The sequence below is a fragment of the Mus pahari genome, chromosome 20 (genome assembly GCF_900095145.1).
Source record: "Mus pahari chromosome 20, PAHARI_EIJ_v1.1, whole genome shotgun sequence".
NCBI lineage: Eukaryota > Metazoa > Chordata > Mammalia > Rodentia > Muridae > Mus > Mus pahari.
The window spans coordinates 7638486-7648285 of NC_034609.1; positions in this window are offsets into that span (position 1 = coordinate 7638486).

A 9800-nucleotide genomic window follows, 5' to 3' on the forward strand; every position below is an offset into this window, starting at 1 on the left:
AAAAAAAAAAAAAAAAAAAAAAAAAAAAACCAAAATAGCTGCTCCGTGGGTGAAAAAAGGAAAAGTTTATCCCAAACTTCCAAGGCTATCTCCGGAAGGGGAGAGAAGCAGGCTTGGGGTGGGGCCTGGATTTTATGGAAATGGGTTCTTGGGAGGTAGACAGCTTGTGAACTAGAGTAGGTGATTGTAAGTAGAGACTGAGGGAGCTTAGAGGCTAGAGCAGCTCCTGGGGAGCAGACAGCCCCACAGTCATGTTAATTGAGAGCTACAAATCCCCTCTGCCAGAGAGGAGGAGAATGTCTCCTTTTAGCAAGTAGAAACTTTCCTCAAACCCAGGAGGGAAAGCTGGCTCTTGTCTAAATGCCCAACTTTGGGAAAGGGAATTTCTTCAGGGACCTGCCATAGATGAGTGAGATTTAGCTCTATATAAGGGGAGAAGGAGGAGACTATGTTTAAACACGGTTGATCCAGAGATAGAATGTCACTCTGACTTAGTCACTCAAATTACAAGTGAACTGTAATTTTTGTTAAAAGCGAAATCAGTATGATTTAACACATTCCCTTTTTATGGAAGATTATATTTCACAACCCGTAAGGAGATTGCAAGTGACAAGAGAAGCAACATCCTCAGCAGCCCAAATTTATGATGAAAATGTCTGTTTAGGTCCATATTTTACATCTTCAAGGCAGGACATCCTCAAAAGCAAACTCAGTGGGAAGAGCATAGAGCCAGTGAGTGCTGCATGTGGGGACCTCGGGACAAACAAAACCCAGCTCTTCTTTTGGCCTGGGCTTTCCCATAACCTTGAGAAAGACCGCTCAACAGCCTGCTGGTACTTCTGACCTTAGTTGGTGAGTTTCTTCCCCATCTCATGACTAGGTCTCTCTTTTTTATGTTTTATCAAGTTTCTTCGAAGACTTGAGAGCCTCTATTAATAGACCATGCTACAATTTGTAATCTTGTTTTAAAAACTCTGAAAAGCTAGACTTAAAGAATTTTGTTTATTTTATGAATCGGGTAGCTGGTAAATTAGGGGATTTTGCTAGAGGCATCATTTGGTGGTAGTATTGTTGACTAGATATTTTGTTTTGTTTGTTTTCAGTTTCGGTTTGATTGTTTCTGTACAGGGTGGGGGTTGTTTTGGGTTTTGTTTGCTTCCTTTCTTGTTTATTTGTTGAGACAAGGTCTCACTGTGTAGCCCTGGCTATCCTGAAACTCTGTATATTAGATCAGGCTAGCCTCCAAGTGGACAGTATCTGCATGTCCCTGTTTCCTAGGATTAAAAATGTGCACCACCACACCTGATTTTGTTGTTTACTGTTTGGGGAGAGTTTTGTTGTTGTTGTTGTTGTTGTTGTTGTTGTTGTTGTAGTTAGCTAGTTAGTTAGGTTGTTTGTTGGCTTTTTGAAAAATTATTTTCCTAGCCAAGTGATGGTGGCACATGCCCTTAATCCCAGTACTTAGAAGGCAGAAGTGGGTGGATCTCTGTAAGTTCAAGGTTAGCCTGGTTGGAGCATGAGTTCCAGGATAGCTAGGGACACACACAGAAATCCTGTTCTGAAAAATACAAACAACAAAAACAAACGAACCAACCAAATTATTTTTCCTTTTTAGTCAAACATACCATAAAAATGTTTGGAAAAAATGAGATTCAAGAAGAAAACGGGGTTTCTGTATTGAGAATATTCTCAGTGTGGTTTTTAAAAGCACAGTCAAGTAATCTCATTCCAGAGAGAAAGATAAACTGTCTACCTTTCTCCCTGCAGACTTGATCAGGATGCAGATGCCTACCTTCAACTTGGCATCTTCTTTTATAAAAATATGTTTGTGAATAAAAGTATGTTATGTCAAAAACCAATAAACATATATTACTTCTTTTTGAAGCATTAATTGGGGGTGCGGCACAAGAAATTTTTTTCTTTCCCTGAAATAGGATCCCACTGTTTCCAACTTGCCAGGCCGGCGTTGACTCAAGAGCTCTGCTCCAGCCTCCCCTACATACATGTGACTACAGGTGCATGTCACTAGGCCTGGCGGTGCCTTCTCTTTCATCTTCTTCCTCTTCTTCTTATAGGTATAGATAATTTAGATAATTTATACTGTAATTGTCAAAAGGCAATCCACTGCATATTAGGAGGAAATAAAATACATTGTATTTATGCAATACAAAAGTACACTCAAGAGGAGATGGGACTTTTGAGACAACTGTCAATGCAGGATGTATAGATCTCTTATATGAAGGCTGTAAACACTCCTTACATTAGCTCCGATTTACCTTGAAGAATTGTGGTAAACCACCCTGCCTCCATCTTAGGCCTGAAAGACATCTTATTATAAACACAAACTAGGCTCATTCTTGTTTGTGATTAAACCTCTGTTTCTCAAGAACTGGGCTATGCACCACCTGAAACCTTAACTACAAATGGTTCTGTACTGCCTGTCTCAGGAAACAGCAACTGTACCTTTGTTTCAAAAACTTAGTATAGCCATCTTGCAAACCTATCTTTGTTTCAAAAGCTTGTAATGACTACCTACTGTTATGAAATATAATACTGCGAGGGTTACCTCGCAGGCCCATGCAAGGTGTGCTCCTTAGTAATTACACCATGCAACAGATCTGGTATAAAGGGGGCTTGCTGGGGAAGGGAGAGGAGTGAGGACCTGGAGAAGGAGTAGAGGCAGACAAGTAGACATGCGAGCAGACAGGCAGGCAGGCAGGCAGGCAGGCAGGCGGGCAGACAGACAGGCAGGTAGACAGGCAGACAGGCAGACAGGCAGACAGGCAGGCAGGCAGACAGGCAGACAGGCAGGCAGGCAGACAGACAGGCAGGCAGGCAGGCAGACAGGCAGGAGCAAAGCCGTGAGGGCAGAGAATGGGGGAGACAGGGAAGGACAGAAAGGGAGAGAGACCAGCCGGGAACATTGTGGGAACAGAGAGAGCTGGAGTGGCGGCAGGGGTTTTATTAGGAGTCTGTCTGTTACACCTGGAAGCAGGAGCAAGTGATGATGTAGGCTGTTGCTAGGTCCCTGGGAGGAGTCTGGTGGAATTGCCTGTAAGCGAACAGCTGTTATGCCCACCTTGCAATCATGTCAATCATGTCATTGCGTCAGGACATCACTATGACTCACTCATATGTTCTGCTCGTGTTCTACTCCTATAACCCTGCCTACTTCACCTGCCAAATCCCTCTTGTTTGAAGATCTCTATTCATGGGCTATAAAACCTTGTCTTTCTTACAACCCATACTGATCTTTTGTACACAGGAGAATGCCTGTGTAAAGATAAAAAAGATTAGTTAATTGGATCATGATGACTCTGATCCGTGGTCTTTCTCCTTGAATGTTTGGGATTAACAATCGTCCCACACACAGACTCCAATCCTCCGCCACCATTTTCACCAAGGCAGGCATGTGGTTCAGCTCTGATCAATCAAAAGATGACTCCTAACATCTAGACCACGATGATGGGTCAGGGCCATACAAGTATGTAAATAGGTCATACTTTGTTTTTAAGAGATGTATGGTAGGTAGGGGAGAGTGAAGGCGAGTTTCAGGCTGTTAATGATTCATGGTGGTGGTGCTGTTCTGGAGAGATTCTGCGAACTAGAAAGGCAGGAACCAGTTAGAGGAAGTGTGTCACTGGGAAATGTGTCACAGGTCTTTGGGGACATATTACTCTTGGTCATGTCCTATTTTGCTTCTTGTGCTTCCCGGTCATCCATAAAGTGAACAGCAGCCCTGTGCCTCAGACATCTGCTGCTGTGATGTAGCCAGGAACATGGAGCCAGGCAACCATGGACTGAAACCTCGAGCCAAAATAAATCATTTCTCTTCTAAGTTGTTCGTAGTCTAGTATTTTGTCACAGTAAGGCAAGATTAACCAGTGCTGTATCACGTGGCCCCTGTTAAGTCTCTCTACTTTTCTGGGCCTTGATTTCCTTGCATATAAAGTGAAGAATTCGATGTTCTCACTTCCCTTCTGTTGCTGTGATAAACACAAACACCAAAAGCAACTTGTGGAAGAAAGGGTTAACGTCATCTTCTGCTCCTTAGTTAACTGTCCAACTTCTGCTCCCTAGTTAACTGTCCAACTTCTGCTCCCTAGTTAACTGTCCAATGAGTCAGTGCAGAGCTCACTCAGGAGCTCAAGCACAAAGGACAGCTGCGTCCCGGCTGGCTTTCGCTTCATGCTCAGGAAGTTCTCAAGGTTTTCATACACAGCCCAGATCCGCCTGCCTGGGGATGTGCCCACTCACAGTGGGCAAGGCCCTCCCACGTCGACCATCGAGAAAGACCATCTCTTATCTACATGACCACAGGCTAACCCAACCTGGGCAATTCTTCAGTCGAGGGTCTCTCTTCTAAAGTATGTTTTGACTGACAATCAAAGCTAACCGGGACACTCAGAGGGACGGTAACTAGGGTTTGTTGTGGTTTAAATTATGCTGTGTTTGCAATACCCCCTGTTGTCTTTAAAAATCAATTAGGGGCTTCTACCCCACTTTAGATGATATTATTCCGTGATAAAGGACACAGGAACCTTTAGATTTATAATAAGCTGGGCAGATATAAACCATCTATACTATTTTTTCTATTTCTGTGTGGTGATTCTTGAGGTATCACTGCCACGTTCTGCCTGGGCCACTCCTAGTTCACCAGGCCAACCCTCATGGCCATGTGCTCACGATCCACCTTTCCCAGGGCAACTTCTTTTCTCTTCCTTCTGTCCCAACCTCAAACCTCAAGTCCTGGAGCCTTTGCTCTGCCCCCTCTTTTTTGTCCAGCCCAGGCTGTCGGCGTCTTTTTTAACCAGTCAGGGATAACTTGAGGGCAAGGTTTACATCATACCCTTTGGTGTCTGTGAAAATTCACTTGTCTTAAGTGAACCAGGATACAGTATTTAGCCTTTGAAGACATAGCAACACCTGAGTCACCGCCTACAGGGGTTTCCTAAAGTCTTTCTCCTCCCTAAACCCAGGAAACAAGCTGAAGCTTAGAAGTCCAATAGTTATGTAAATACATCTTTGTTGGCCCCACCTAAAAACTCCTAAATGCTATGCCTGGGGAAAACATTCCCTATCTGCTTTTAGAATACCCATAGTACTTAATTTGAAGTAGACTATTCCCTTATTCTGCTGTGGCATAAAGGTATCACTTTCTTTTTCCCAAACATTAATGGCTTGCTCTCTTTAATGACAAATAATTAATCAGAAAATGCATCTCTGTTCATCTTGCACTCCGTGTCCCCTAAAGATGCTTCTTTTCTTCCTTCTATGAAGGTCTGCCCCAAGTGACTCCAATGTGAAGAAAAAATGTTTCACTCATTTCTATTTTTATTTCTAGAACATCTCAGAATTCAAAAGTCGAATGAATGAATGAATGTATGAATGAATGAACAGGAGGAAGGTGCCACACTTACACGTCAGAATCCGGTTTGAGGACTCTCCTTGTCCATGATTTGCTGAAGAATGACACCCTGACTCAAATAGTATGTAAACGCAAAGAGTATTTTACTCCGCAGAAGTCCAGCAGGCTGAGGTCTCCCCATTACCAAGACACAGAGACAACCAAGTGAGCTTGCAGGCCTGATTTAAAGCACATCAGGGAATCCTGGGATAGGTGGCCTCTATGTTAATCTGTTGGTTTCTAGGGACATTCGATTACTAGAGTGAGGGGGCTGGAACCTGCTGGGGAGGTCTGGAAACTGTCGCTGAGGAAGTAGCTGAGGAAGTCTGGACACTGCTGCTGACCCATTGTCCTTGCCTCAGGCCAGGTGTCGAGGCAGCTTCTGAGGCCTGGATTTGCCTGGAATTGCCCAGTTCTTGGAGACAGAGATTTAGGCCTGGTCTCCTTAACTGCCAGTTTGAAGCCTGTCATGGAATCAACCTAGCCTTCTCACTTGCTCCTTCAATCCCGTCTGTGAGGATGCTCCTGGCCATCTTAAAACTGAAAGAAAAGGTGGCTTTTATGTCATGAATGAGCTGTATTAATTTCAGGCCTGCCATTGTGACTGGTCTATCTAGTTTTTCCGAGATGTTCCCATTGTGAAGAATTCTGTAACCAACATCAAAGCTACTGCAAAGGCTTAGATCCGTTATACCAGTCTTTTCTATACCAAGTAGCCAGCTTTGGTGGTTTGAGTATGTTTGGCCCAGGGAGTGGCACTATTAGGAGGTGTAACCTTGGAGTAGGTGTTGCCTTCTTGGAGAAAGTATGTCACCGTAGGGGTGGGCTTTGAGACCCTCCTCCTAGCTATCTAGAAGCCAGTCTTCTCCTGACCTCCTTTGGATGAAGATGTAGCGCTCCCAGCTCCTCCTTCTCCATGCCTGCCTGGAAGCTGCCATGCTTCCTCCTTGATGATAATGGACTGAACCTCTGCTTCTGCAAGCCAGCCCCAATGAAATGTTGTCCTTTAGAAGAGTTGCATTGGTCATGGTGTCTCTCTTCACAACAATGGAAACCGTAAGATGTCAGCATTCTTCCATCTCTAGACAGGAGAAATCCCAAAGAGCCTGCTAAAGCTACCATCCTTCCGGGTTGAGCAAGAGAGATGGGGGCATGTAAAACACGTTCCTTATGAAGATGGGGGCAGTAGGCTTCTTCTGGGAAGTGATAGCCGTTTAGCTACCTGGTAAATTCCCTCCAATGCAACTGAAACTGAATTCTCTACTGACAGAGCATACCAGGAACAGCCAGGGACAACGGTCTCCTGGGTCAGACTCAGTACTGATCAGGAAACAACTTGATGATTCAGGGGCCTTTGTGTGTTGGTCCTTCCCAAGCAACATCGAAGCGGGAGAGCTCAGGGCAACACTGACGCCCCATTGAATCAGTGACCACTCCCTGTCTAAGCACCTGTTGCATGCTTTTCATATGAAATGAAGTCATTTTGGGGCTTTAAAACAAAATGAACAGAAAACTGAAGGTGTTCATTCATCTCACGGACTGTTAGAATAGTTAGTGCCTCCACGGATCGTTTCTAATTGAAATTCATTTGATTATCTGTTCATTACAACACCACCTTATAATAAAGGTGCAGAAAGCAGAATTATAACGACCCTGGTTATACCACAAAGAAGGTAGTCTAAAGAAACCCTTGTGGTGTCCTTCTCTCCTTTAAATGTCATACCATTGAAATAATGGTTCCCCCCCCCCCAAATTAGATTTTCCTCCAAAATCTTACATTGGATGGAATGGTTTGAAGCCTGGTGCCAGCCAGAAAAGGAAATTGTGCCCAAGGAATAGATTCCATACAGTGGGGTACCTGGTCAGATCACCCTGCAGGGGAGACAGGATCTAAGACAGGGATGATTGACAGGACCACACCCTCACCAGGTCTGCTTAGTGGTGCTCTTCCATGTAAACCTAGGCCTTAGAGCATTCCAGGACCCTGATGATGGATGGGGGTGGGGGTGGGGGGATGAGGGTGAGGGTGGGGAGTTATGGAGGGGGGAGTAGAGCCACCCAGCATCTTTGTTCCGGTTCCCAATGAGGCCATATTGAGTAATCTCCTTTCTCTCCTTTTCAGTGCCTCTTACCTGTTTCACTGGCCTGTGAGAATGGGCAGTTACACCTAGCTTGTTAGGGCTATCAGGCCCAGACTCTGATCCTGAAGCCTGTTAGAAGCTTGGCACCAGCAGGTCATCACAAACTCCCTGTAATTCATCCACTTTGGTCAATGCTCTTAGGTTAACTGGTAGTCTGTAAAATTTGCCTTATGTCTTCCATGAAAATAACTAAAGGGTGTGTGTGTGTGTGTGTGTGTGTGTGTGTGTGTGTGTGTGTTTATTCTGTTCAAAGTCCAAGTTTGTTCTCCAAGCATTTTTTTGCAAGATTTGTCTTATTTATTACTAATTTTATGTTTTAATCTTTGCAAAGGCAGAGTTTTCCCTATGTTTTGTTCAATTTCTGTCCCAAGGTCATAGATATAATAGACATTCTATTGAATGAATGAGTAGGTGATTGAATGCATGCATTGCACAAGGAAATAGTATTTTTGCACCAAAACATTAATGAAAAGCTAAGCTAAATTTGCACTTTAGGTTGTGTAGAGGTTTTGGTGTCAATTCATGTATTTGTTTGTTTGGTTTGGTTTTTGGAAAGAGGGTTTCTCTGTGTAGCCCTGGTCTGTCATGGAACTCACTGTAGAATAGGCTGGCCTTGAACTCACTCACAGAGGTGCAAACACCTCTGCTGGGATTAAAAGCATGTGATAAAGATAAGGATCCTACAAATGATGTGATTAAGGGACTTTGTAGATTCTTTGAAAATGCTACTTTGGGCTGGTGAGATGGCTCAGTGGTTAAGAGCACCCGACTGCTCTTCCTAAGGTCCTGAGTTCAAATCCCAGCAACCACATGGTGGCTCATAACCATCCTTAATGAGATCTGACTCCCTCTTCTGGAGTGTCTGAAGACAACTACAGTGTACTTTACATATAAGAAAGAAAGAAAGAAAGAAAGAAAGAAAGAAAGAAAGAAAGAAAGAAAGAAAGAAAGAAAGAAAGAAAGAAAGAAAAAATCCTAGCTACAGAAAGTACCTGTTGTTTTTTGTTTGTTGATTTTAATACTGAAGGTGCCAAACTTACCAAATATTTAGGTCCACAACCCGATACCTCAGTTTCTATGTAGGAAACAGAAATTGGTAATGGAAAAAAATCTTTATTGTGTTTGTCCAAACAAGACAAAGAACAAAATTTCTCTCCGCTGTGCCCATAGAAGTGCCTACATGTACAGAAACCCAAGACATAAAGGACAGGAAAAAAAAGAACACAAAAAACCCCAAAACTAGGCTTAGCTGTGAGACAGTCTGATGCATGCTTATCTCAAGGCAGAGAGACTTGAGCTCATGCTGCTTCACCGTCTCCGTTCTCAGCACGGCGGGTTTATTGTAGCTTTAGAAATTATACTGCCACAAAGCAACATATCTGAGTCTGTTAACTATGTGAGCACCTTTAAAGGCCTGAAGGTCTAGTGTCTGTCTCCTAAAGAGACTGAAGATGAAAAGCAGGTGAAAAGCCAGACCGTTGCTAGTGTAGACCAACCAGAGAGCCCACTTAGGCTTCATGAGCCAAGAGGCTCTTGAGTTCAAAGCCATTCTGAGCTACGCAGTGGGACCCTGTCAATGGATAGGTCTCTAAATGAGTAAACAAACCAGGGAGAAGACCCTTGTGGTGACAGGAAGAGAGCCTTGCACTTCTGCAGCACCCTCAGGGCTGGGAACAAAGCCTTGTTGGAATGGCTGCCAGTTTGCTCATTCATTCACCTACTGGGAAGAGTCCTCAACACAAAGTCAGAAATACACCCAAACTGCTCTTAGTCCATCTGCACTGCTGTAATGAAATACTTGAGATGGGTAACTCTTAAAGGAAAGACTTTTATTTCTCATGGTTGTCAAGGCCAAGAAGTCTACAGCCATGTGGGCCACATCTGCTGCTGGTTCTGTCTGCTTCCTCAGATTTTGAGCTGATGGATAAACTAGTCCAACTCCTGTGTGCTGCTTTCTGTGTCTTTCCCCACTCCTGACCCCTCTCTGCCTAATTGCCTCTAATGGCCCCACAGATTAATGCTGTCACAGTGACTGAATTTGGGGTTGGGAGGGCACATTTAAATCATAGGTACACACATAGAAAAATGTGTTTGAATGGTTTGGTTATTTGAAAAGAGGAGGTTCTCACGATTGGCTAACTTTTGGGCCATTGCAGAGTCTAGTCAACTCTTGTCATCCGAAAAGGAAAACCTCTTTGGCTTTCTCCTATCTCTCTCTCTCTCTCTCTCTCTCTCTCTCTCTCTCTCTCTCT